Here is a 26,639-nt window from a genome sequence, read left to right on the forward strand (position 1 = left end):
AACAGATGTTTAAAGATCTGTCATGAAAGAAACTGCAAGAGGTGTGGCCTGACGAGTGTAAATCCCCCTACTGGTACCATATGCATACGTAAGTGCAATTAAGTAATTACACTAAGTGTTAAGTAAGCATCTCCACAAGCTCATAGGTAACATCACCAGGAGCAGCATCACGTGCACATGTACAGACAGCAGTAACACCGAGCACAGTAGCAGCAACAGCATCAGGAGCATGATAGCATCACCAGCAAGAGCAGCAGCAACTGCAGCACCAGAACAGCAATAACAGCAACACTGGACGATGCAGCTCGCTGCAGTGTGAGGCCATTCTGCCTCTCCCCTTGGATAATGATGCCACGTACGATATCAGCTGGTAACACTCCGGGGTTCCGTCCCCATTATATTTGGTTATGGAGGTGCAGAGAGGGAAGAGAGGTAGGGACAGTGATTTTGCATAGTATCACGTATATGGTCAAGTGCTCAGGTGTTAGCATATAACCGGCCGTGTCAACACACAGGGTCGCCTGGATCAGCTCATAAACAGGGATAATTCCCATCCCATGTACACTGACGGCCTGTTCCTGCTTAGTTTTAAGGCAGTTATGAGAGTCTTTCTTCTGATCATTAATATTGATACGAGCACGTCCAACTGCTGGGAAGAAAGCCTTGTACTCGGAGGGCAGGAGAGGGATCTCCAAGATTAGTTAAGCCACATGTTTTATATTAAAAGCAGAACCTTCTGGTTGATTATGATTACTCTAGAAAAACCTTTTGTTTACTCGTATATGTTATGAACGTTATGTTATTATGTTATGTTATTATGCTATGTTATTAACGTTTTACAGTGTCAGCAGCCACCAGCTAACTGTCATATCATGAGGGTGACTCCATATGAATTTCTGGAACATATAATCATCAGTTCTTCGGCTTGGGTACAAAAATCATCAAAATCTTGAGCTATTGAAAATGACCAAAGAGTATCGTGGTTCCAGACATTCACTGAAATCAGTGACTGGACAACGATTGTTCCACCAGGGATATGATTGAGTTAACGACCTTGAGAGCTTCACCGTATCATCTGAGAGCTTACGGGAGAGTCATCAAAAAATCCTTAGTTGGATGAAATTTCAATATATCTAGACTTCTGTGATCTCCCTCTGTCTGAAAATTTTTGATGCGCCAAGATCTTGCAACATGGATTTCCATAGAATGTTTAGATATGAGGTGTAAGTGAATATACTGGAAGATAAGTTATTCCCACAAATCATATTTCAAACCAAATAACCTAAACAACCTTTGTTGGAGATTCTGTGAGGTCATCAGCTTCTTCGGTATCTCTCTCCCAACTGGGTGGAAACAGTTTTAGATATCGTAATGCCCTTCATACAGTATTGCTCTACACAAACTCTCAGTGATGACAGTAAACAGATCGAAATTTTTTTGAACTTATATAAAAGTCTATTCACAGACAGAAATCCTCTCTAAGTTGAGTCCTTCAGTGAAACAAAGGGAGAGGAGAGAAAGAGAAGAATAATCTGATAAGAACGGATGAGAATAATATGTGGAGATAAAATGCAAGAACAAATAAAAGACATTGTGTATATGGTGTACGTAATTATAACATGTTAAGTTTAATATGGCCGCTGATTATGTGTCACTGAGAGAGAAACAATGACAAACGATTTGCCTCAGAGGACAAGGTGCTCCTGTTGGTCATCTCAATCTTTTTAAGTCCGGACGACGATCGTTTCCACGGCAGTTTTCATCTCTAATCCCTAAGATTATTGTTGGAGACGCCAATCACACACATAAGCCCATATTAAGTCTTAGTATTAACTGAAATATATAATGGATTAATGGGAAGAAGTTAAAGGATAGTAGGAAAATTAGAATTTTGAAGGAAATGGGAAGCCCGCCGATTAAAAAGTCGTTGGATATAGTTGATGAGAAAGATACACGGGATCGAGAGTTCGAATGCTGGTCAGTGCTGAATAAGAAACACATTATCGTGGCCCAACCTTGAGTTGCCATGGAAAGGCAGTAATCATATGACTCACCATACTGCCAAGTATTACTCAATCTACCTACTTAGATAAGCACACAGACGAACCGATGTTCAGAGCAAAATTCAAAGTAATATCCAAATAGGAGAAAAACTTAATTACCATTCTGGTGTAAGACAAGTGTATCCAGCTGTATATAAGTATATAAGTCGGACTACTTCAGAAAACTTTGTCTGAATAGTTCATGAAGCCTGAGCCTCCCAGATGTGAAGGTAATGCTGCATACAAGGACGGAACAGTTCTTTGTATAATGGGAGCAACTACTCTATACAGTATATAGTATAAAGACTGTGAGTGAAGCAAAGCTCAAGGGGAAACGGGAAAAATGATTTGGATATGTCATAGGAGTAAAGTCAGGGGTTGGAGAGAAGATAATAGTTAAGGAAGGAGTAACACTATCCCTGAAGCATGAGTTGTGGTAATGGGTGAATGAGTGTAAGGAAGTATTCATTCGTGTAAGGAAGTATATTCTAGATTGATTAGGGTAAAACTGAGAGTGGATGGCGAGAGATAGATGATTATTAATAATTATGTATGTGGCTTTGAGAGAAAAGATCACGAGAGGCAAGTGTTCTGGGAGCAGCTAAGTGAATGTGGCAGTTGTTTTGCTATAAGAGATCGGATATTACTAAGAGATTGGTGATTTGAAAGCCAAAGTGAAAAATGTGGCAGTTGATGGTATAATTAGGGGGCATGGGGTATTTAGTCTTATAAATGAAAAAGGTGAATAACTTGTGGAGTTGTGTACTGAAAAAGGACCGGTGATTCGGAATGCCTGGTTCAAAAAGAGGAACATACACAAGCTTGTGTATAAGAGAGTGGTGAGAGTGAGTTTAATAGACTTGTAAGAAGATACGCCAGCAGAGACTAAGTGTAGAATGACAAACGGTGAGAACAAATGGAGCAAGGGATGAGGAATGGGATGTATTTGGGGAAGCAATGCTGACATGTGCAAGAGATACATGTTGCATGTGAAAGGTGAGTGGAGTAGATTTCACAGTATAATGAGTAGTGGGTTGATGAAATAAAGGTGCTAGTAAAAGAAGAAATAGAGGCGTTTAGGTTGCACTTACAGGGAGGGAGTGCGAATGATTGGGGGGTGTATAAGAGAAAGCGGCAGAAGGTCGAGAGGATGCTGCAGAAGTTGAAAACGAGGGCAAATAAGACTTGGGGTGAGAGAGTATCAGTATTCTTTAGGGAGAAAATGATGTTTTGAAAGAAGGTAAATGATATGCAAAAAACAAGAGAACAAATGGGAGCATCGATGAAAGTGGCAAAAGGGAAAGTGATAAAAGGTGGTAATGAAATGAGGAGATGGAGTGAATAAGTTGAAGGACTGTTGAATGTGTTTGATGATAGAGTGGCATCGCACTTCTATAGATCATACAGTATCTTACCGACAGCAGAATTAAAACCATCAATACTTAGGTAAAAGGTGCACGTGTTTAAACTCTGTTGTGGACCATACAATAGAGACATGACCATTAGATTACTTTTAATCGGATACTCCTCTTCTTACTTCCGAATCAAAGGAATCTCGCACCGTTTATTTCCCAGTGATATCTCTAATGTGACTCATTTTTGGTCACCCTGCATCAGAGGTTTGGTGAATCCATCGTCGTGGCCTTCAGCGTCCAAAGAATTCGGCAGCGTGTGACACGAGTCTTCATTTGGTAAACTTTATTTAATACTCTCTCTCTCTCTCTCTCTCTCTCTCTCTCTCTCTCTCTCTCTCTCTCTCTCTCTCTCTCTCTCTCTCTCTCTCTCTCTCTCTCTCTCTCTCTCTCTCTCTATCTCTATCCCTATGCACAGCTTCGTCTCTATTCAGTCTACACAAAAGTTATCGATGGCGGGACATCCTTTCATATTCTATCAAAAATGTGTTCCCTCAGGATTATGTCCTAATCGCACAACTCTTTTCTCCTCTATAAATATATATCTTTTCTCCTCTTCAACATCTAACCCTATTCATTTTTATGCCGATGAATTCACTCTGAACATTTAAAATGTTTTTTTCCCTTCACACTAAAATATTAACAAGCCCAGAGTATGCTTATATTTGTTACAAAAATATAAAGGGATTAAATTGAAAGGTTTTCATCCTAGATTGGCCTTTTCCTCTACACGTGAAACATTAATCGCTTTTAACATACTTCATGTACACTCTGACTGTAAGACATACATCCATATACCATTAATTTTTCATCATGTGATTATTGTTTCACTGTGAGTTACATGTACTTTGTTGCATCACACAGAACGTTCCCACCGGCTCCCTGTTCCCATATTCTCATTGTTTCCACAAGATCACCGTTACCACCGTTCACACGGGCTTACTGTTCCCACGGGCTCACTATTGCCACAGGCTCACCGTTTAGTCATTTAATCAGGATGTTTGAACACGTAGAGCTGATCTGTTAATTTATGTCAATCACGTGAAGCTGACTTCAACAAAACCAAGGCTGGTTGCGGATGAGCCCCGACTAACTGGCAGTCAGCTCAGCCAGGCCAGACAATCCACTTGTGTGTCGGTGTTTGTCTTAAAACTCAGAGTGCCATAAAAGTACATACATATCTATTTCTCGAATGAAATTGAAAAAGGCCACCGGATCTACTTTAAGTAACAACACACTAAGAAGGACTGATCTTACATGATTACCTAATGTTACTCAGAAAGAAATTTTATAGAAAAATATGAATCTCACAGTTAACGTATGTTACTGATTTTGTTGTAATTAACTGAAAGAAAATGGGATCATGAATGTAATGAGTAATAAGCTAAGTTCTGTCCAGAATTCGGCAGCGTAGCAGAATCGGATCAAGTCATTTTCAGCCCAATCTACAGATTAACCTGTTCCATGAATAATTTCAACTATACAGGCACTTCATTTACTTGATAATTTCCAAAAATGTATTTAACTGGAACGCTGATCATTTCTTTAACATATGTATTTCGCTTTGGATGACTTTTGCAAGTTAGACATTTATCAATCAGTATCCTTACTAATTAAAAAAAAGAATATTTACTCTCCCATTTGCCTCCATTTCAAAAACCATCTTGCGTTAAATACCTGGAGAGGAAATTCTTCTGGTAAATTAGAGAGCAAATATCATATTTTCAACATAATGAAGTAAAAAAGGTTGCCAAGTATGACGCTTTAGGGCAGATACAACATGACAGCAGACAAAGAAAAGGTAAATGTCTACCATTACCTCTTTTGTTTGCTGTATTAGGAAGAGGGATCCCATGTGACAACCTACCTATGATACTCCACAAATCTTCCTACAGGTGAGAGTTTTCTCCACACATAGATTTTCTTCAGAGCTCCACACTCTATTTGATTTTCATTACAGCATTTCTTTATTCCTTCGGCACGAACATTAGTATATGGTTAAACACATCATAGAAAGTATCCATACAATGATGTCCTGCATTCAGATCGAGGTTAAGAATACATTGCTGGTGGAGTCGTACATGCAACTGCCACTACACTGCAGCGACAGTGTTTTCGCCTTCCTTATCTGAAATCTGGACGCCCATATAAGTATATATTGTTATAAAGATGCTTTATTTCCTACCAAGTAATGTAGAACTCAGCCATGACCACTTCTGAACCCCTAACTTTTTACAGTATTACATGAACCAAATGAAATGATATACGTGCAGCGTATCGGTTAGTGTTTCTTATTGTGAAATATTCAAGGGCCACTCGACCGCAAAGTTTCAAATCCTAATAGCTTTAGTCGGTCCATAGTCAACCAGTCTGTTAATTCACCACTAGGAGTTGGTCAATGAAATGGAAATCAGCTCAAACTGGGATATATATATATTTATATTTTTTTTTTCTTTTTTATACTTTGCCGCTGTCTCCCGCGTTTGCGAGGTAGCGCAAGGAAACAGACGAAAGAAATGGCCCCCCCCCCCCATACACATGTATATACATACGTCCACACACGCAAATATACATACCTACACAGCTTTCCATGGTTTACCCCAGACGCTTCACATGCCTTGATTCAATCCACTGACAGCAAGTCAACCCCGGTATACCACATCGCTACAATTCACTCTATTCCTTGCCCTCCTTTCACCCTCCTGCATGTTCAGGCCCCGATCACACAAAATCTTTTTCACTCCATCTTTCCACCTCCAATTTGGTCTCCCTCTTCTCCTTGCTCCCTCCACCTCCGACACATATATCCTCTTGGTCAATCTTTCCTCACTCATCCTCTCCATGTGCCCAAACCACTTCAAAACATCCTCCTCTGCTCTCTCAACCACGCTCTTTTTATTTCCACACATTTTCCCTAACCCTTCACTTGCACACCACCTCGATCCAAAACACCCAATCTTGCCACTACATCATCTAACACCATTCACAAACCTTCAAAATACTCAAATATATATATATATATATTATATATATATATATAAAATATATATTATATATATATTATAAATATATATATATATAGATATAAATAATCTTAATGGGGTATATATTATTATACATATATCCAATATATATATCATTAAATATATATATATATATAGATATATATATAATATATATATATATAAATATATTATATACTCATATATATCTAATATAATATATATCATATATATATAGATAACTATATATATAAATATATATATATATATATAATATATATATATATAATATATATATATATCATATATATAATATAAATCAGCCAGTACGAACAGGGACCCCTTGGCAAAGCAGGCATGCTAACCGCTAAAAGCATCTTTAACACAATATATACTTTAATGGCGTCAATTTCAGATAAGGAAGGCGAAAACACTGTCGCTGCAGTGTCGTGCAGTGCATGTACGACTCCACCACAATGTATTCTTAACCTCGATCTGAATGCAGACATCATTGTAGGATAACTTTCTATGATGTGTTAACCATATACTAATGTTGGTGTCGAAGGAATAAAGAAATGCTGTAATGAAAATCAAATAGGTTGGAGCTCAGAAGAAAATCTATGTGTGGAAAACACTCACCTGTAGGAAGATTTGTGGAGTATCATAGTAGTTGTCACAGGGATCCCTCTTCCTAATACAGCAAACAAAAGAGTTAATGGTAACATTTACCTTCTTTGTCTGCGTCATGCTTTATCTGCCTAAAGCGTCATACTGGCACCTTTTTACTCCTAGTTGAAAATAATATTGCTCTCTAATTTACCAGAAGAATTTCCTCTCCAGTATTTAACGCAAGATGGTTTTGAATGGAGCAAATGGGAGAGTAAATATTTTTTTTAATTAGTAAGGATCGATGATAATGTCTAACTGCAAAAGTCATCCAAAGCGAATACAATTTAAAGAAAATCCAGCGTTTCCAGTTAAATCATTTTTGGAATTATCAATAAATGAGTGCTGTCATAGTTGAACATTATTCAGGAACAGGTTACATCTGTAGATTGGCTGAAAATGACTTGTTCCGATTTTGCTACGCTGCCGATTCTGGACAGAACTTAGCTTATACTCTACATTCATGACTCCCATTTTCTTCAGTAATACTACAACAAAATCATACCTACGTGTAACTGTGAGATTCATATTTTTATAAATTCTTTCTGAGTAACATTAGGTAATCATGAAAGATCAGTCCTTCTAAGGTGTTGTTACTTAAAGTAGATCCGGTGGCCTTTTTCAATTTCATTCGAGAAATAGATATGTATGTACTTTTATGGCACTCTGAGTTTTAAGACAAACACCGACACACAAGTGACTGCCAGTTAGTCGGGGCTCATCCGCAACCAGCCTTGGTTTTGTTGAAGTCAGCTTCACGTGATTGACATAAATTAACAGATCAGCTCTACGTGTTCAAACATCCTGATTAAATGACTAAACGGTGAGCCTGTGGCAATAGTGAGCCCGTGGGAACAGTAAGCCCGTGTGAACGGTGGTAACGGTGATCTTGTGGAAACAATGAGAATATGGGAACAGGGAGCCGGTGGGAACGTTCTGTGTGATGCAACAAAGTACATGTAACTCACAGTGAAACAATAATCACATGATGAAAAATTAATGGTATATGGATGTATGTCTTACAGTCAGAGTGTACATGAAGTATGTTAAAAGCGATTAATGTTTCACGTGTAGAGGAAAAGGCCAATCTAGGATGAAAACCTTTCAATTTAATCCCTTTATATTTTTGTAACAAATATAAGCATACTCTGGGCTTGTTATTATTTTAGTGTGAAGGGAAAAAAACATTTTAAATGTTCAGAGTGAATTCATCGGCATAAAAATGAATAGGGTTAGATGTTGAAGAGGAGAAAAAATATATATTTATAGAGAGGAGAAAAGAGTTGTGCGATTAGGACATAATCCTGAGGGAACACATTTTTGATAGAATATGAAAGGATGTCCCGCCATCGATAACTTTTGTGTAGACTGAATAGAGACGAAGCTGTGCATAGGGATAGAGATAGATAGATAGATAGATAGATAGACAGATAGATAGAGAGAGAGAGAGAGAGAGAGAGAGAGAGAGAGAGAGAGAGAGAGAGAGAGAGAGAGAGAGAGAGAGAGAGAGAGAGAGAGAGAGAGAGAGAGAGAGAGAGAGAGAGAGAGTAAAATAAAGTTTACCAAATGAAGACTCGTGTCACACGCTGCCGAATTCTTTGGACGCTGAAGGCCACGACGATGGATTCACCAAACCTCTGATGCAGGGTGACCAAAAATGAGTCACATTAGAGATATCACTGGGAAATAAACGGTGCGAGATTCCTTTGATTCGGAAGTAAGAAGAGGAGTATCCGATTAAAAAGTAATCTAATGGTCATGTCTCTATTGTAGGGTCCGCAACAGAGTTTAATCACGTGCACCTTTTACCTAAGTATTGATGGTTTTAATTCTGCTGTCGGTAAGATACTGTATGATCTATAGAAGTGCGATGCCACTCTATCATCAAACACATACAACAGTCCTTCAACTTATTCACTCCATCTCCTCATTTCATTACCACCTGTTATCACTTTCCCTTTTGCCACTTTCATCGATGCTCCCATTTGTTCTCTTGTTTTTTGCATATCATTTACCTTCTTTCAAAACATCATTTTCTCCCTAAAGAATACTGATACTCTCTCACCCCAAGTCTTATTTGCCCTCGTTTTCAACTCCTGCAGCATCCTCTCGACCTTCTGCCGCTTTCTCTTATACACCCCCCAATCATTCGCACTCCCTCCTTGTAAGTACAACCTAAACGCCTCTATTTCTTCTTTTACTAGCACCTTTATTTCATCAACCCACTACTCATTATACTTTGAAATCTACTCCACTCACCTTTCACATGCAACATGTATCTCTTGCACATATCAGCATTGCTTCCCCAAATACATCACATTCCTCATCCCTTGCTCCATTTGTTCTCACCGTTTGTCATTCTACACTTAGTCTCTGCTGGCGTATCTTCTTACAAGTCTATTAAACTCACTCTCACCACTCTCTTATACACAAGCTTGTGTATGTTCCTCTTTTTGAACCAGGCATTCCGAATCACCGGTCCTTTTTCAGTACACAACTCCACAAGTTATTCACCATTTTCATTTATAAGACTAAATACCCCATGCCCCCTAATTATACCATCAACTGCCACATTTTTCACTTTGGCTTTCAAATCACCAATCTCTTAGTAATATCCGATCTCTTATAGCAAAACAACTGCCACATTCACTTAGCTGCTCCCAGAACACTTGCCTCTCGTGATCTTTTCTCTCAAAGCCACATACATGATTATTAATAATCATCTATCTCTCGCCATCCACTCTCAGTTTTACCCTAATCAATCTAGAATATACTTCCTTACACGAATGAATACTTCCTTACACTCATTCACCCATTACCACAACTCATGCTTCAGGAATAGTGTTACTCCTTCCTTAACTATCATCTTCTCTCCAACCCCTGACTTTACTCCTATGACATATCCAAATCATTTTTCCCGTTTCCCCTTGAGCTTTGCCTCACTCACAGTCTTTATACTATATACTGTATAGAGTAGTTGCTCCCATTATACAAAGAACTGTTCCGTCCTTGTATGCAGCATTACCTTCACATCTGGGAGGCTCAAGCTTCATGAACTATTCAGACAAAGTTTTCTGAAGTAGTCCGACTTATATACTTATATACAGCTGGATACACTTGTCTTACACCAGAATGGTAATTAAGTTTTTCTCCTATTTGGATATTACTTTGAATTTTGCCCTGAACATCGGTTCGTCTGTGTGCTTATCTAAGTAGGTAGAATGAGTAATACTTGGCAGCATGGTGAGTCATATGATTACTGCCTTTCCATGGCAACTCAAGGTTGGGCCACGATAATGTGTTTCTTATTCAGCACTGACCAGCATTCGAACTCTCGATCCCGTGTATCTTTCTCATCAACTATATCCAACGACTTTTTAATCGGCGGGCCTCCCATTTCCTTCAAAATTCTAATTTTCCTACTATCCCTTAACTTCTTCCCATTAATCCATTATATATTTCAGTTAATACTAAGCCTTAATGTGGGCTTATGTGTGTGATTGGCGTCTCCAACATAATCTTAGGGATTAGAGATGAAAACTGCCGTGGAAACGATCGTCGTCCGGACTTAAAAAGATTGAGATGACCAACAGGAGCACCTTGTCCTCTGAGGCAAATCGTTTGTCATTGTTTCTCTCTCAGTGACACATAATCAGCGGCCATATTAAACTTAACATGTTATAATTACGTACACCATATACACAATGTCTTTTATTTGTTCTTGCATTTTATCTCCACACATTTTTCTCATCCGTTCTTATCGGATTATTCTTCTCTTTCTCTCCTCTCCCTTTGTTTCACTAAATGACTCAACTTAGAGAGGATTTCTGTCTGTGAATAGACTTTTATATAAGTTCAAAAAAATTTCGATCTGTTTACTGTCATCACTGAGAGTTTGTGTAGAGCAATACTGTATGAAGGGCATTACGATATCTAAAACTGTTTCCACCCAGTTGGGAGAGAGATACCGAAGAAGCTGATGACCTCACAGAATCTCCAACAAAGGTTGTTTAGGTTATTTGGTTTGAAATATGATTTGTGGGAATAACTTATCTTCCAGTATATTCACTTACACCTCATATCTAAACATTCTATGGAAATCCATGTTGCAAGATCTTGGCGCATCAAAAATTTTCAGACAGAGGGAGATCACAGAAGTCTAGATATATTGAAATTTCATCCAACTAAGGATTTTTTGATGACTCTCCCGTAAGCTCTCAGATGATACGGTGAAGCTCTCAAGGTCGTTAACTCAATCATATCCCTGGTGGAACAATCGTTGTCCAGTCACTGATTTCAGTGAATGTCTGGAACCACGATACTCTTTGGTCATTTTCAATAGCTCAAGATTTTGATGATTTTTGTACCCAAGCCGAAGAACTGATGATTATATGTTCCAGAAATTCATATGGAGTCACCCTCATGATATGACAGTTAGCTGGTGGCTGCTGACACTGTAAAACGTTAATAACATAGCATAATAACATAACATAATAACATAACGTTCATAACATATACGAGTAATCAAAAGGTTTTTCTAGAGTAATCATAATCAACCAGAAGGTTCTGCTTTTAATATAAAACATGTGGCTTAAATAATCTTGGAGATCCCTCTCCTGCCCTCCGAGTACAAGGCTTTCTTCCCAGCAGTTGGACGTGCTCGTATCAATATTAATGATCAGAAGAAAGACTTTCATAACTGCCTTAAAACTAAGCAGGAACAGGCCGTCAGTGTACATGGGATGGGAATTATCCCTGTTTATGAGCTGATCCAGGCGACCCTGTGTGTTGACACGGCCGGTTATATGCTAACACCTGAGCACTTGACCATATACGTGATACTATGCAAAATCACTGTCCCTACCTCTCTTCCCTCTCTGCACCTCCATAACCAAATATAATGGGGACGGAACCCCGGAGTGTTACCAGCTGAGCTGATATCGTACGTGGCATCATTATCCAAGGGGAGAGGCAGAATGGCCTCACACTGCAGCGAGCTGCATCGTCCAGTGTTGCTGGTATTGCTGTTCTGGTGCTGCAGTTGCTGCTGCTCTTGCTGGTGATGCTATCATGCTCCTGATGCTGTTGCTGCTACTGTGTTTGGTGTTACTGCTGTCTGTACATGTGCACGTGATGCTGCTCCTGGTGATGTTACCTATGAGCTTGTGGAGATGCTTACTTAACACTTAGTGTAATTACTTAATTGCACTTACGTATGCATATGGTACCAGTAGGGGGATTTACACTCGTCAGGCCACACCTCTTGCAGTTTCTTTCATGACAGATCTTTAAACATCTGTTCAAGACCACAATCCTGTACTCTGATACTACAGTAGCACTTCTTTACCCCTCTACTGACAATATCTGGTAATCAGACAACTACACCAGGATTTTTGTGTGTAATCCAGGACACTCTGTTGGAAGTTCGTATGACACAGAAAATCAAGGCGTACCGCTTGGTTATATCATCCCTTGGGGGGGGGTTGTATGTCAGCTGGACCTACCGACTAGCCGATGACAACATAGGACACCTGTAAACTCTGGGCAGACTGATGAGTTTGTATATATTCGGGTTAGTTCTGAGACAACTAACCCAGGACAATTGCTTTCGTAGGAGAAGTTTTGCCTGTACATCTCTCTCTCTCTCTCTCTCTCTCTCTCTCTCTCTCTCTCTCTCTCTCTCTCTCTCTCTCTCTCTCTCTCTCTCTCTCTCTCTCTCTCTCTCTCTCTCTCTCTCTTTCCTACAAGGGCCATACTTCCTTATATCAATAAAATTGCTTGGAACAAGAAAAATAACAAATATTACTCATATTTTCATAGAAGATTGAATCGTGGAAATCTGTTTCAATAAGGAAATATAACACAGGTATCATGCTATATTATGTTTACTGTTAAAAAAAGAAAATGACGAACCATGCATAAATGAACAGCTGGGTTGACTGTGGACCGACTGCCGCAACCAGGACTCGAACCTATACGCTCGACCCTGAGCGGCCTATGAATGCGTCACTGTCATAAATTCTAATCGATTGACCAAATAGGTTTACATGACACGAACTAACATTGGCTTGCACGTGGTTGTCCCAACTTTCTACACTGTTGTGGATTCTCAGATCTTCCACAAGGCAGTCATATATATACTCCATATATCTACAAGGGTCAACGGAGAGCGCTTCTTGACTCGACGCTGTCAGCTGATGTACGTAACCCCGAAGTTGTCAAGGAAGGTATGAGCTTTGGGGGGAACATACTCTCCTAGCGTCTCGAAGGTGTCGATGACACCATCTTCTGGTGGCGAAAGCATCGCTAACAGCATTCTTATTTTGAGGGTGAAGATAGATTCAACTTGGAATCTTTCTTGCGATCTCCCTAACTACTCTTTGGCGTAATTGTTATTAGAGAAATGGTAAAAGCATCCTCTAATTCTTGCACTGGAATAGATAACCAAAGTAGCATGTCCCGGTGACTAAGAAGCCGGGTCACTGTGCATGAATGAGGAGGAGACACCTGGGAGGGATAGGAGTGCAAAGGACGCAAATCAAATGAGATTCTCGAAGTGGGTTGAGGTAACCAGCGTAGTGCCGTAGGTTCTGTTCTGGGTTCATTGCTCCTCTTGACCCCTGACTTTACTCCCAAGACATTCCCAAACCACTCTTCCCCTTTACCCTTGAGCTTCGTTTCACTCAGACCCAAAACATCCAGGTTCCTTTTCTCAAACATACTACCTATCTCTCCTTTTTTCACATCTTGGTTACATCCACACACATTTAGACACCCCAGTCTGAGCCTTCGAGGAGGATGAGCACTCCCCGCGTGACTCCTTCTTCTGTTTCCCATTTTAGAAAGGTAAAAAATACAAGGAAGGGAGGATTTCTGGCCCCCCACTCCGGCCTTCTACGACACGCGAGGAATGCGTGGGAAGTATTCTTTCACCACTATCCCCAGGGAAAATATATATATATATATATATATATATATATATATATATATATATATATATATATATATATATATATATATATATATATATATATATATATATATATATATATATATATATATATATATATATATATATATATATATATATATATATATATATATATATGTATATATATTTATTTTTTTTTTATACTTTGTCGCTGTCTCCCGCGTTTGCGAGGTAGCGCAAGGAAACAGAGGAAAGAAATGGCCCCCCCCCCCCAATACACATGTATATACATACGTCCACACACGCAAATATACATACCTACACAGCTTTCCATGGTTTACCCCAGACGCTTCACATGCCTTGCTTCAATCCACTGACAGCACGTCAACCCCGGTATACCACATCGCTCCAACTCACTCTATTCCTTGCCCTCCTTTCACCCTCCTGCATGTTCAGGCCCCGATCACACAAAATCTTTTTCACTCCATCTTTCCACCTCCAATTTGGTCTCCCTCTTCTCCTTGTTCCCTCCACCTCCGACACATATATACTCTTGGTCAATCTTTCCTCACTCATCCTCTCCATGTGCCCAAACCACTTCAAAACACCCTCTTCTGCTCTCTCAACCACGCTCTTTTTATTTCCACACATCTCTCTTACCCTTACGTTACTCACTCGATCAAACCACCTCACACCACACATTGTCCTCAAACATCTCATTTCCAGCACATCCATCCTCCTGCGCACAACTCTATCCATAGCCCACGCCTCGCAACCATAAAACATTGTTGGAACCACTATTTCTTCAAACATACCCATTTTTGCTTTCCGAGATAATGTTCTCGACTTCCACACATTCTTCAAGGCTCCCAGAATTTTCGCCCCCTCCCCCACCCTATGATCCAATTCCGCTTCCATGGTTCCATTCGCTGCCAGATCCACTCCCAGATATCTAAAACACTTCACTTCCTCCAGTTTTTCTCCATTCAAACTCAGCTCCCAATTGACTTGACCCTCAACCCTACTGTACCTAATAACGTTGCTCTTATTCACATTTACTCTTAACTTTCTTCTTCCACACACTTTTCCAAACTCAGTCACCAGCTTCTGCAGTTTCTCACATGAATCAGCCACCAGCGCTGTATCATCAGCGAACAACAACTGACTCACTTCCCAAGCTCTCTCATCCCCAACAGACTTCATACTTGCCCCTCTTTCCAAAACTCTTGCATTTACCTCCCTAACAACCCCATCCATAAACAAATTAAACAACCATGGAGACATCACACACCCCTGCCGCAAACCTACATTCACTGAGAACCAATCACTTTCCTCCCTTCCTTCACGTACATATGCCTTACATCCTCGATAAAAACTTTTCACTGCTTCTAACAACTTTCCTCCCACACCATATATTCTTAATACCTTCCACAGAGCATCTCTATCAACTCTATCATATGCCTTCTCCACATCCATAAATGCTACATACAAATCCATTTGCTTTTCTAAGTATTTCTCACATACATTCTTCAAAGCAAACACCTGATCCACACATCCTCTACCACTTCTGAAACCACACTGCTCTTCCCCAATCTGATGCTCTGTACATGCCTTCACCCTCTCAATCAATACCCTCCCATATAATTTACCAGGAATACTCAACAAACTTATACCTCTGTAATTTGAGCACTCACTCTTATCCCCTTTGCCTTTGTACAATGGCACTATGTACCCATTCCGCCAATCCTCAGGCACCTCACCATGAGTCATACATACAGTAAATAACCTTACCAACTAGTCAACAATACAGTCACCCCCTTTTTTAATAAATTCCACTGCAATACCATCCAAACCTACTGCCTTCCCGGCTTTCATCTTCCGCAAAGCTTTCACTACCTCTTCTCTGTTTACCAAATCATTTTCCCTAACCCTCTCACTTTGCACACCACCTCGACCAAAACACCCTATATCTGCCACTCTATCATCAAACACATTCAACAAACCTTCAAAATACTCACTCCATCTCCTTCTCACATCACCACTACTTGTTATCACCTCCCCATTTGCGCCTTTCACTGAAGTTCCCATTTGCTCCCTTGTCTTACGCACTTTATTTACCTCCTTCCAGAACATCTTTTTATTCTCCCTAAAATTTAATGATACTCTCTCACCCCAACTCTCATTTGCCCTTTTTTACACCTCTTGCACCTTTCTCTTGACCTCCTGTCTCTTTCTTTTATACATCTCCCACTCAATTGCATTTTTTCCCTGCAAAAATCGTCCAAATGGCTCTCTCTTCTCTTTCACTAATACTCTTACTTCTTCATACCACCACTCACTACCCTTTCTGATCAACCCACCTCCCACTCTTCTCATGCCACAAGCATCTTTTGCGCAATCCATCACTGATTCCCTAAATACATCCCATTCCTCCCCCACTCCCCTTACTTCCATTGTTCTCACCTTTTTCCATTCTGTACTCAGTCTCTCCTGGTACTTCCTCACACAGGTCTCCTTCTCAAGCTCACTTACTCTCACCACCCTCTTCACCCCAACATTCACTCTTCTTTTCTGAAAACCCATACAAATCTTCGCCTTATGATAATGATCAGACATCCCTCCAGTTGCACCTCTCAGCACATTAACATCCAAAAGTCTCTCTTTCGCACGCCTGTCAATTAACAAGTAATCCAATAACGCTCTCTGGCCATCTCTCCTACTTACATAAGTATACTTATGTATATCTCGCTTTTTAAACCAAGTATTCCCAATCATCAGTCCTTATTCAGCACATAAATCTACAAGCTCTTCACCATTTCCATTTACAACGCTGAACACCCCATGTATACCAATTATTCCCTCAACTGCCATATTACTCACCTTTGCATTCAAATCACCCATCACTATGACCCGGTCTCGTACATCAAAACCACTAACACACTCAATCAGCTGCTCCCAAAACACTTGCCTCTCTTGATCTTTCTTCTCATATATATACATATATATATATATATATATATATATATATATATATATATATATATATATATATATATATATATATATATATATATATATATATATATATATATATGTATATATATATATATATATATATATATATATATATATATATATATATATATATACATACATACAGGTGGAAAGATGGAGTGAAAAAGATTTTGTGTGATCGGGGCCTGAACATGCAGGAGGGTGAAAGGAGGGCAAGGAATAGAGTGAATTAGAGCGATGTGGTATACCGGGGTTGACCTGCTGTCAGTGGATTGAATCAAGGCATGTGAAGCGTCTGGGGTAAACCATGGAAAGCTGTGTAGGTATGTATATTTGCGTGTGTGGACTTATGTATATACATGTGTATGGGGGTGGGTTGGGCCATTTCTTTGATCTGTTTCCTTGCGCTACCTCGTAAACGCGGGAGACAGCGACAAAGCAAAAAAAAAAAAAAAAAAAAAATTTTATCATTTCATTTCAAGCTAGAAGTTTCAGTTTTCCAAATTGTTTCTTACATTTTTCACATGTATATATATGTATGTGTGTGTTTGTGTATATGTGCGTGTGTGTGTGTATGTGTGTGTATGTGTATATATATATATATATATATATATGTATATTGTCCCTGGGGATAGGGGTGAAAGAATACTTCCCACGCATTCCTCGCGTGTCGTAGAAAGCGACTAGAGGGGACGGGAGCGGGGGGCCATAAATCCTCCCCTCCTTGTATTTTTTAACTTTCTAAAATGGGAAACAGAAGAAGGAGTCACGCGGGGAGTGCTCATCCTCCTCGAAGGCTCAGATTGCGGTGCCTAAATGTGTGCGGATGTAACCAAGATGTGAAAAAAGGAGAGATAGGTAGTATGTTTGAGGAAAGGAACCTGGATGTTTTGGCTCTCAGTGAAACGAAGCTCAAGGGTAAAGGGGAAGAGTGGTTTGGGAATGTCTTGGGAGTAAAGTCAGGGGTTAGTGAGAGGACAAGAGCAAGGGAAGGAGTAGCACTACTCCTGGATCAGGAGTTGTGGGAGTATGTGATAGAGTGTAAAAAGTATATTCTAGATTGATATGGGTAAAACTGAAAGTTGATGGAGAGAGATGGGTGATTGTTGGTGCATATGCGCCTGGGCATGAGAAGTAAGATCATGAGAGGCAAGTGTTTTGGGAGCAGCTGAATGAGTGTCTTAGTGGTTTTGATGCAAAAGACCAGGTTACAATGATGGGTGATTTGAATGCAATGGTGAGTAATGTGGCAGTTGAGGGAATGATTGGCATACATGGAGTGTTCAGCGTTGTAAATGGAAATGGTGAAGAGCTTGTAGATTTATGTGCTGAAAAAGGACTGGTGATTGGGAATACCTGGTTTAAAAAGCGAGATATACATAGGTATATATTAAAAGTAGGAGAGATGGCCAGAGAGCGTTATTGGATTACGTGTTAATTGATAAACGCACGAAAGAGAGACTTTTGGATGTTAATGTGCTGAGAGGTGCAACTGGAGGGATGTCTCATCATTATCTTGTGGAGGCGAAGGTGAAGATTTGTGGGGGTTTTCAGAAAAGAGGAGAGAATGTTGGGGTGAAGAGAGTGGTGAGAGTAAGTGAGCTTGTGAAGGAGACTTGTGTGAGAAAGTACCAGGAGAGACTCAGTACAGCATGGAATAAGGTGAGAACAATGGAGGTAAGGGGAGTGGGGGAGGAATGGAATGTATTTAGGGAAGCAGTGATGGCTTGCACAAAAGATGCTTGTGGCATGAGAAGCGTGGGAGGTGGGCAGATTAGAAAAGGTAGTGAGTGGTGTGATGAAGAAGTAAGATTATTAGTGAAAGAGAAGAGAGAGGCATTTGGACGATTTTTGCAGGAAAAAATGCAAATGAGTGGGAGAGGTATAAAAGAATGAGGCAGGAGGTCAAGAGAAAGGTGCAAGAGGTGAAAAAGAGGGCAAATGAGAGTTGGGGTGAGAGAGTATCATTACATTTCAGGGAGAATAAAAAGATGTTTTGGAAGGAGGTAAATAAAGTGCGTAAGACAAGGGAGCAAATGGGAACTTCAGTGAAGGGGGTTAATGAGGAGGTGATAACAAGTAGTGGTGATGTGAGAAGGATATGGAGTGAGTATTTTGAAGGTTTGTTGAATGTGTTTGAGGATAGAGTGACAGATATAGGGTGTTTTGGTCGAGGTGGTGTGCAAAGTGAGAAGTTTTGGGAAAATGATTTGGTAAATAGAGAAGAGGTAGTAAAAGCTTTACGGATGATGAAAGCCGGCAAAGCAGCAGGTTTGGATGGTTTTGCAGTGGAATTTATTAAAAAAGGGGGTGACTGTGTTGTTGACTGGTTGGTAAGGTTATTTCATGTATGTATGATTCATGGTGAGGTGCCTGAGGATTGGCGGAATGCTTGCATAGTGCCATTGTACAACGGCAAAGGGGATAAGAGTGAGTGCTCAAATTACAGAGGCATAAGTTTGTTGAGTATTCCTGGTAAATTATATGGGAGTGTATTGATTGAGAGGGTGAAGGCATGTCCAGAGCATCAGATTGGGGAAGAGCAGTATGGTTTCAGAAATGGTACAGGATGTGTGGATCAGGTGTTTGTTTTAAAGAATGTATGTGAGAAATACTTAGAAAAACAAATGGATTTGTATGTAGCATTTATGGATCTGGAGAAGGCATTTGATATAGTTGATAGAGATGCTCTGTGGAAGGTTTTAAGAATATATGGTGTGGGAGGCAAGTTGTTAGAAGCAGTGAAAAGTTTTTATCGAGGATGTAAGGCATGTTTACGTATAGGAAGGGAGGAAAGTGATTGATTCTCAGTGAATGTAGGTTTGCGGCAGGGGTGTGTGATTTCTCCATGGTTGTTTAATTTGTTTATTGATGGGGTTGTTAGGGAGGTGAATGCAAAAGTTTTGGAAAGAGGGGCAAGTATGCAGTCTGTTGTGGATGAGAGAGCTTGGGAAGTGAGTCAGTTGTTGTTCGCTGATGATACAGCGCTGGTGGCTGATTCATGTAAGAAACTGCAAAAGCTGGTGGCTGTGTTTGGTAAAGTGTGTGAAAAAAGAAAGTTAAGTGTAAATGTGAATAAGAGCAAGGTTATTAGGTACAGTAGGGTTGAGGTTCAAGTCAATTGGGAGGTAAGTTTGAATGTAGAAAAACAGGAGGAAGTAAAGTGTTTTGGATATCCGGGAGTGGATCTGTCAGTGGATGGAACAATGGAAGCGGAAGTGAATCATAGGGTGGGGAAGGGGGCGAAAATCCTGGGAGCCTTGAATAATGTTTGGAAGTCGAGAACATTATCTCGGAAAGCAAAAATGGGTATGTTTGAAGGAATAGTGGTTCCAACAATGTTGTATTGTTGTGAGGCGTGGGCTATGGATAGAGTCATGCGCAGGAGGATTGGATGTGCTGGTAATGAGATGTTTGAGGACAATATGTGGTGTGAGGTGGTTTGATCGAGTAAATAATGTAAGGGTAAGAGAGATGTGTGGAAATAAAAAGAGTGTGGTTGAGGGAGCAGAAGAGAGTGTTTTGAAATAGTTCGGTCACATGTAGAGAATGAGTGAGGAAATATTGACCAGGAGGATATATGTCTTAGAGGTGGAGGAAACGAGGAGAAGTGGGAGACCAAATTTTAGGTGGAAAGATGGAGTGAAAAAGATTTTGAGTGATCGGGGCCTGAACCTGCAGGAGGGTGAAAGGAGGGCAAGGAATAGAGTGAATTGGGACGATGTGGTATACCGGGGTCGATGTGCTGTCAATGGATTGAACCAGGGCATGTGAAGCGTCTGGGGTAAACCATGGAAAGTTGTGTGGGGCCTGGATGTGGAAAGGGAGCTGTGGTTTCAGCGCATTATTACATGACAGCTAGAGACTGGGTGTTAACGAATGGGGCCTTTGGTGTCTTTTTTTCTAGTGCTACCTCGTACACATGAGAGGGGAGAGGGTTGTTATTCCATGTGTGGCGAGGTGGCGATGGGAACAAATAAAGGTAGACAGTATGAATTATATACATGTGTATACATGTATATGTCTGTGTGTGTATATATATGTGTACATTGAGATGTATAGGTATGTATATTTGCGTGTGTGGACGTGTATGTATATACATGTGTATGTGGGCGGGTTGGGCCATTCTTTCGTCTGTTTCCTTGCGCTACCTCGCTAACGCGGGAGACAGCGACAAAGCAAAGTAAATGAATAAATAAATGAATATATATATATATATATATATATATATATATATATATATATATATATATATATATATATATATATATATATATCTTTCTTTCTTTCATACTATTCGCCATTTCCCGCATTAGCGAGGTAGCGTTAAGAACAGAGGACTGGGCCTTTAAGGAAATATCCTCACCTGGCCCCCTTCTCTGTTCCTTCTTTTGGAAAATTAAAAAAATGAGAGGGGAGGATTTCCAGCCACCCGCTCCCTTACCTTTTAGTCGCCTTCTACGACACGCAGGGAATACATGGGAAGTATTCTTTCTCCCCTATCCCCAGGGATAATATATATATATATATATATATATATATATATATATATATATATATATATATATATATATATATATATATATACATATATATATAATTTCATTTTCATTACACTTTGTCGCTGTCTCCCGCGTTAGCGAGGTAGCCCAAGGAAACACGAAAAAATGGCCCAACCTACCCACATGCACATGTATATACATAAACGCCCACACACTCACATATACATACCTATACATTTCAACGAAGACATACATATACATACAAAGATATATACTTATATACACACTTACATATTCATACATGCTGCATTCATCAATTTGTTGCGTCACCCCGTCACTTATGAAATGTCACCCCCTCCCGAAGCGTAGCGCTAGGAAAGGACAACAATGGACACGTTCGTTAACACTCAGTCTCTAGCTGTCATGTGTAATGCTCCTAAACCACAGCTCCCTTTCCACATCCAGGCCTCACAAAACTTTCCTTGGTTTATCCCATACGATTCACATGGTCTGGTTCAATCCATTGATAGCATGTAGACCTCCGGTATACGATATTGTTCCAAATCACTCTAATCCTTGCATGCCTTTAACCCTCCTGTATGTTCAGGCCCCGACCGCTCAAAACCTTTTTCACTCCATCCTTTCACCTCCAGTTTGGTCTCTCACTTTTCCTCGTTCCCTCCACCTCTGACAAATACATCCTCTTTGTCAATCTTTCCTCACTCATTCTCTCTATGTCACCAAACCATTTGAATACACCCTCTTCTGCTCTCTCAACCACACATTTTATTCCCCACATCTCTCTTACCCTTTCATTACTTACTCGATCAAACCACCTCACACCACATATTGTCCTCAAAAATCTCATTTCCGACACATCCATTCCTCTCCGCACAACCCAATCTATCTTCTATACCTCACAACCATATAGCATTGTTGAGACGACTATTTCTTCAAAGATACCAATTTTGCTCTCTGAGATAGCATTCATGCCTTCCAAACGTTCTTCAACGCTCCCAGAACCTTTCCCTTTCCCCCATTATTTGACTCACTTTTGTTTCCATGGCTCCATCCGCTGCCAAATCCACTCCCAGATATCTAAAACACTTCGCTTCCTCCAGGTTTTCTCCATTCAAACTTACCTTCCAATTGACTTGTTCCACAATCCTAATGAACGTAATAATCTTGCTCTTATTCACATTTGCTCTCAATTTTCTTCTTTCACATACTTTACGAAACTCAGGCACCAACTTCTGCAGTTTCTCACCCGGATCAGCCACCAGCACTATATCATCAGCGAACAACTGACTCACTTCCCAATCCTTCTCATCCACAACAAACTGCATACTTGCCCCTCTTGCCAAATCTCTTGCCTTCACCTCCTAACAACTCCATCCATAAACAAATCAAACAGCCATAGGGACATCACACACCCAGGCCTCAAACCGACATTCACTGGGAACCAATCACTTTCCTCTCTTCCTACTCGTACACATGCCTTACATCCTTGATAAAAACTTTTCACTACTTCTAGTAACTTTCCTCCCAGACCATATACTCTTAATACCTTCCACAGATCATCTCTATGAACTCTATCATATACCTTTCCACCCAATAAATGCTACATACAAATCCATCTGCTTTTCTAAGTATTTCTCACATGTATTCTTCAAAGAAAATACCTAATCCACACATCCTCTACCACTTCTGAAACGACACTGCTCCTCCCCAGTCTGACGCTCTGTGCATGCCTTGACCCTCTCGATCATTAACCTCCCATATAATTTCCCAGGAATACTCAACAAACTTATACCTCTGTAATTTGAACACTCACCTTTTACCCCTTTGCCTTTGTACAATGGCACTATACATGCATTCCGCCAATTCAGTCACTTCACCATGAACCATACATGCACCCAATATCCTTCCCAGCCAGTCAACAACGCAGCCACCTCGTTTTTTATATAAATTCCACTGTAATACCATCCAAAACTGCCGCCTTGCCGGCTTTCATCTTCCGCAAAGCTTCCACTACCACTACTCTATTTATTAAATCATCCTCCCTGACCCTCTCTCTTCGCACACCACCTCGACGAAAGCACCTATATCTGCCACTCTATCATCAAACACATTCATCAAACCTTCAAAATACTCACTGCATCTCCCTCTCACTTCACTACTACCTGTTATTACCTCCCCATTTACCCCCTTCACCGATGTTACCAATTTTTCGCTTATCTTATGCACTTCATTTTCCTCCTTCCAAAACATCTTTTTATTCTCCCTAGAATTCAATGACACTCTCTCATCCCTACTTTCATTTGTCCTCTTTTCCAGCTCTCGCACCTTTCTCTTGACCTCTTGCCTCTTTCTTTTATACATCTCCCAATCATTTGCACAATCTTTCTGCAAAAATCGTCCAAAAGCCTCTCTTCTCTTTCACTAACAATCTTCATCTCGCCACTCACTACCCTTTCTAATCTGACCTACTCCCACCTTTCTCATGCCAAAGGCATCTTTTGCGTAAGCCATCATTGCTTCTCTAAATATATCCTATTCCTCCCCCACTCCCCTAACGCCATTTGCTCTCACTTTTTCTCCTTTCTGCACTCAATCTCTCCTTGTACTTCCTCACACAAGCTCACTTACTCTCACCATTCTCTTCATCCCAACATTCTCACCTCTTTTCTGAAAACCTCTTCATATCCTCACCTTCGCCTCCACAAGAAAATTATCAGACATCCCCCAGTTGCCCCTCTCAGCACATTAATATCTAATTCTCTCTTCGCGAACCTATCAATTCACAAGTAATCCAAGAATGCTCTCTCGCCATCTCTCCTACTTACATACGTATACTTATGTATATCTCTATTTCTTTAAACTAGGTAATCCAAGTCACCAGTCCTTTTTCAGCACACAAATCTACAAGCTCTTCACCATTTCCATTTACAACACTGAACACCCCATATACATCAATAATACCCTCAACTGCCACATTACTGACCTTTGCATTCAAATCACCCATCACTATAAACCGGTCTCGTGCATAAAAGATGTTAACCCACTTACTTAGCTGCTCCCAAAACACTTGACTCTTATGATCTTTCCTCTTATGACCGGGTCAAAGTGCATAGGCACAAATAATCACCCATCTCATTCCATCCATTTTCATCTTTACCCATATCAATCTAGAGTTTACTTTCTTACACTGTACCACATACTTCCACAACTCCTGCTTTAGGAATGGCGCTACTCATTCCTTTGCCCTTGTCCTCTCACCAACCCCTTACTTTACTCCCAAGACATTCCCAAACCACTTTTCACATTTATCCTTGAGCTTCGTTTCACTCAGAGCCAAAAACAACCAGGTTCCTTTCCTCAAACTTACTGCCTATCCCTCCGATTTTCTAATCTTGGTTACAAACACACACGTTTAGACATCCCAATATGAGCCTCCGGGGAGGATGAGCACTTTCCGCATGACTCCTTTTGTTTCCTCTTTAAGAAAGTTGAAACACAAGTAAGGGAGGGTTTCTATCCCCCCGCTCACGTTGCCTTTTAGTTGCGTTCTACGACAGGTGGGGAATGCGTGGGATATGTATATATATTTTCCCTGGGGATAGGGGAGAAAGAATACTTCCCACGCATTCCTCACGTGTCATAAAAGGCGACTATAGGGGACTGGAGCGGGGGGCCAGAAACCCTCCCCTCTTTGTATTTTAACTTTCTAAAAGGGGAAACAGAAGAAGGAGTCACGCGAGGAGTGCTCATCCTCCTCGAAGGCTCAGATTACGTTGTCTAAATGTGTGTGGATGTAACCAAGATGAGAAAAAAGGAGAGATAGGTAGTATGGTTGAGGAAAGGAACCTGGATGTTTTGGCCCTGAGTGAAACGAAGCTCAAGGCTAAAGGGGGAGAGTGGTTCGGGAATGTCTTGGGAGTAGAGTCAGGGGTTAGTGAGAGGACAAGAGCAAGGGAAGGAGTAGCACTACTCCTGAATCAGGAGTTGTGGGAGTATGTGATAGAGTGTAAAAAGTAAATTCTAGATTGATATGGGTAAAACTGACAGTTGATGGAGAGAGATGGGTGATTATTGGTGCATATACACCTGGGCATGAGAAGAAAGATCATGAGAGGCAAGTGTTTTGGGAGCAGCTGAATGAGTGTGTTAGTGGTTTTGATGCACAAGACCAGGTTATAGTGATGGGTGATTTCAATGCAAAGGTGAGTAATGTGGCAGTTGAGGGAATAATTGTTATACATGGGGTGTTCAGTGTTGTAAATGGAAATGGTGAAGAGCTTGTAGATCTATTGCTGAAAAAGGACTGGTGATTGGGAATACCTGGATTAAAAAGCGAGATATACATAATTATACGTATGTAACTAGGAGAGATGGCCAGAGAGCATTATTGGATTACATGTTAATTGATAGACGCACGAAAGAGAGACTCTTGGATGTTTATGTGCTGAGAGGTGCAACTAGATCGATGTCTGATCATTATCTTGTGGAGGCGAAGATGAAGATTTGTGGGGGTTTTCAGAAAAGAAGAGAGAATGTTGGGGTGAAGAGAGTGGTGAGAGTAAGTGAGCTTGGGAAGGAGACTTGTGAGAGGAAGTACCAGGAGAGACTGAGTAGAGAATGGAAAAAGGTGAGAACAAAGGATGTAAGGGGAGTGGGGGAGGAATGGGATGTATTTAGGGAAGCAGTAATGGATTGCGCAAAAGATATTTCTGGCATGAGAAGCGTGGGAAGTGCGCTGATTAGAAAAGATAGTGAGTGGTGGGATGAAGAAGTAAGATTATTAGTGAAAGAGAGGAGATAGGCATTTGGACGATTTTTGCAGGGAAAAAATGCAAATGAGTGGGAGATGTATAAAAGAAAGAGGCAGGAGGTTAAGAGAAAGGTGCAAGAGGTGAAAAAGTGGGCAAATGAGAGTTGGGGTGAGAGAGTATCATTAAATTTCAGGGAGAATAAAAAGATGTTTTGGAAGGAGGTAAATAAAGTGCGTAAGACAAGGGAGCAAATGGGAACTTCAGTGAAGGGGGCTAATGGGGAGGTGATAACAAGTA

Source organism: Panulirus ornatus, chromosome 20 (genome assembly GCF_036320965.1).
Source record: "Panulirus ornatus isolate Po-2019 chromosome 20, ASM3632096v1, whole genome shotgun sequence".
NCBI classification, from domain to species: Eukaryota; Metazoa; Arthropoda; class Malacostraca; order Decapoda; family Palinuridae; genus Panulirus; species Panulirus ornatus.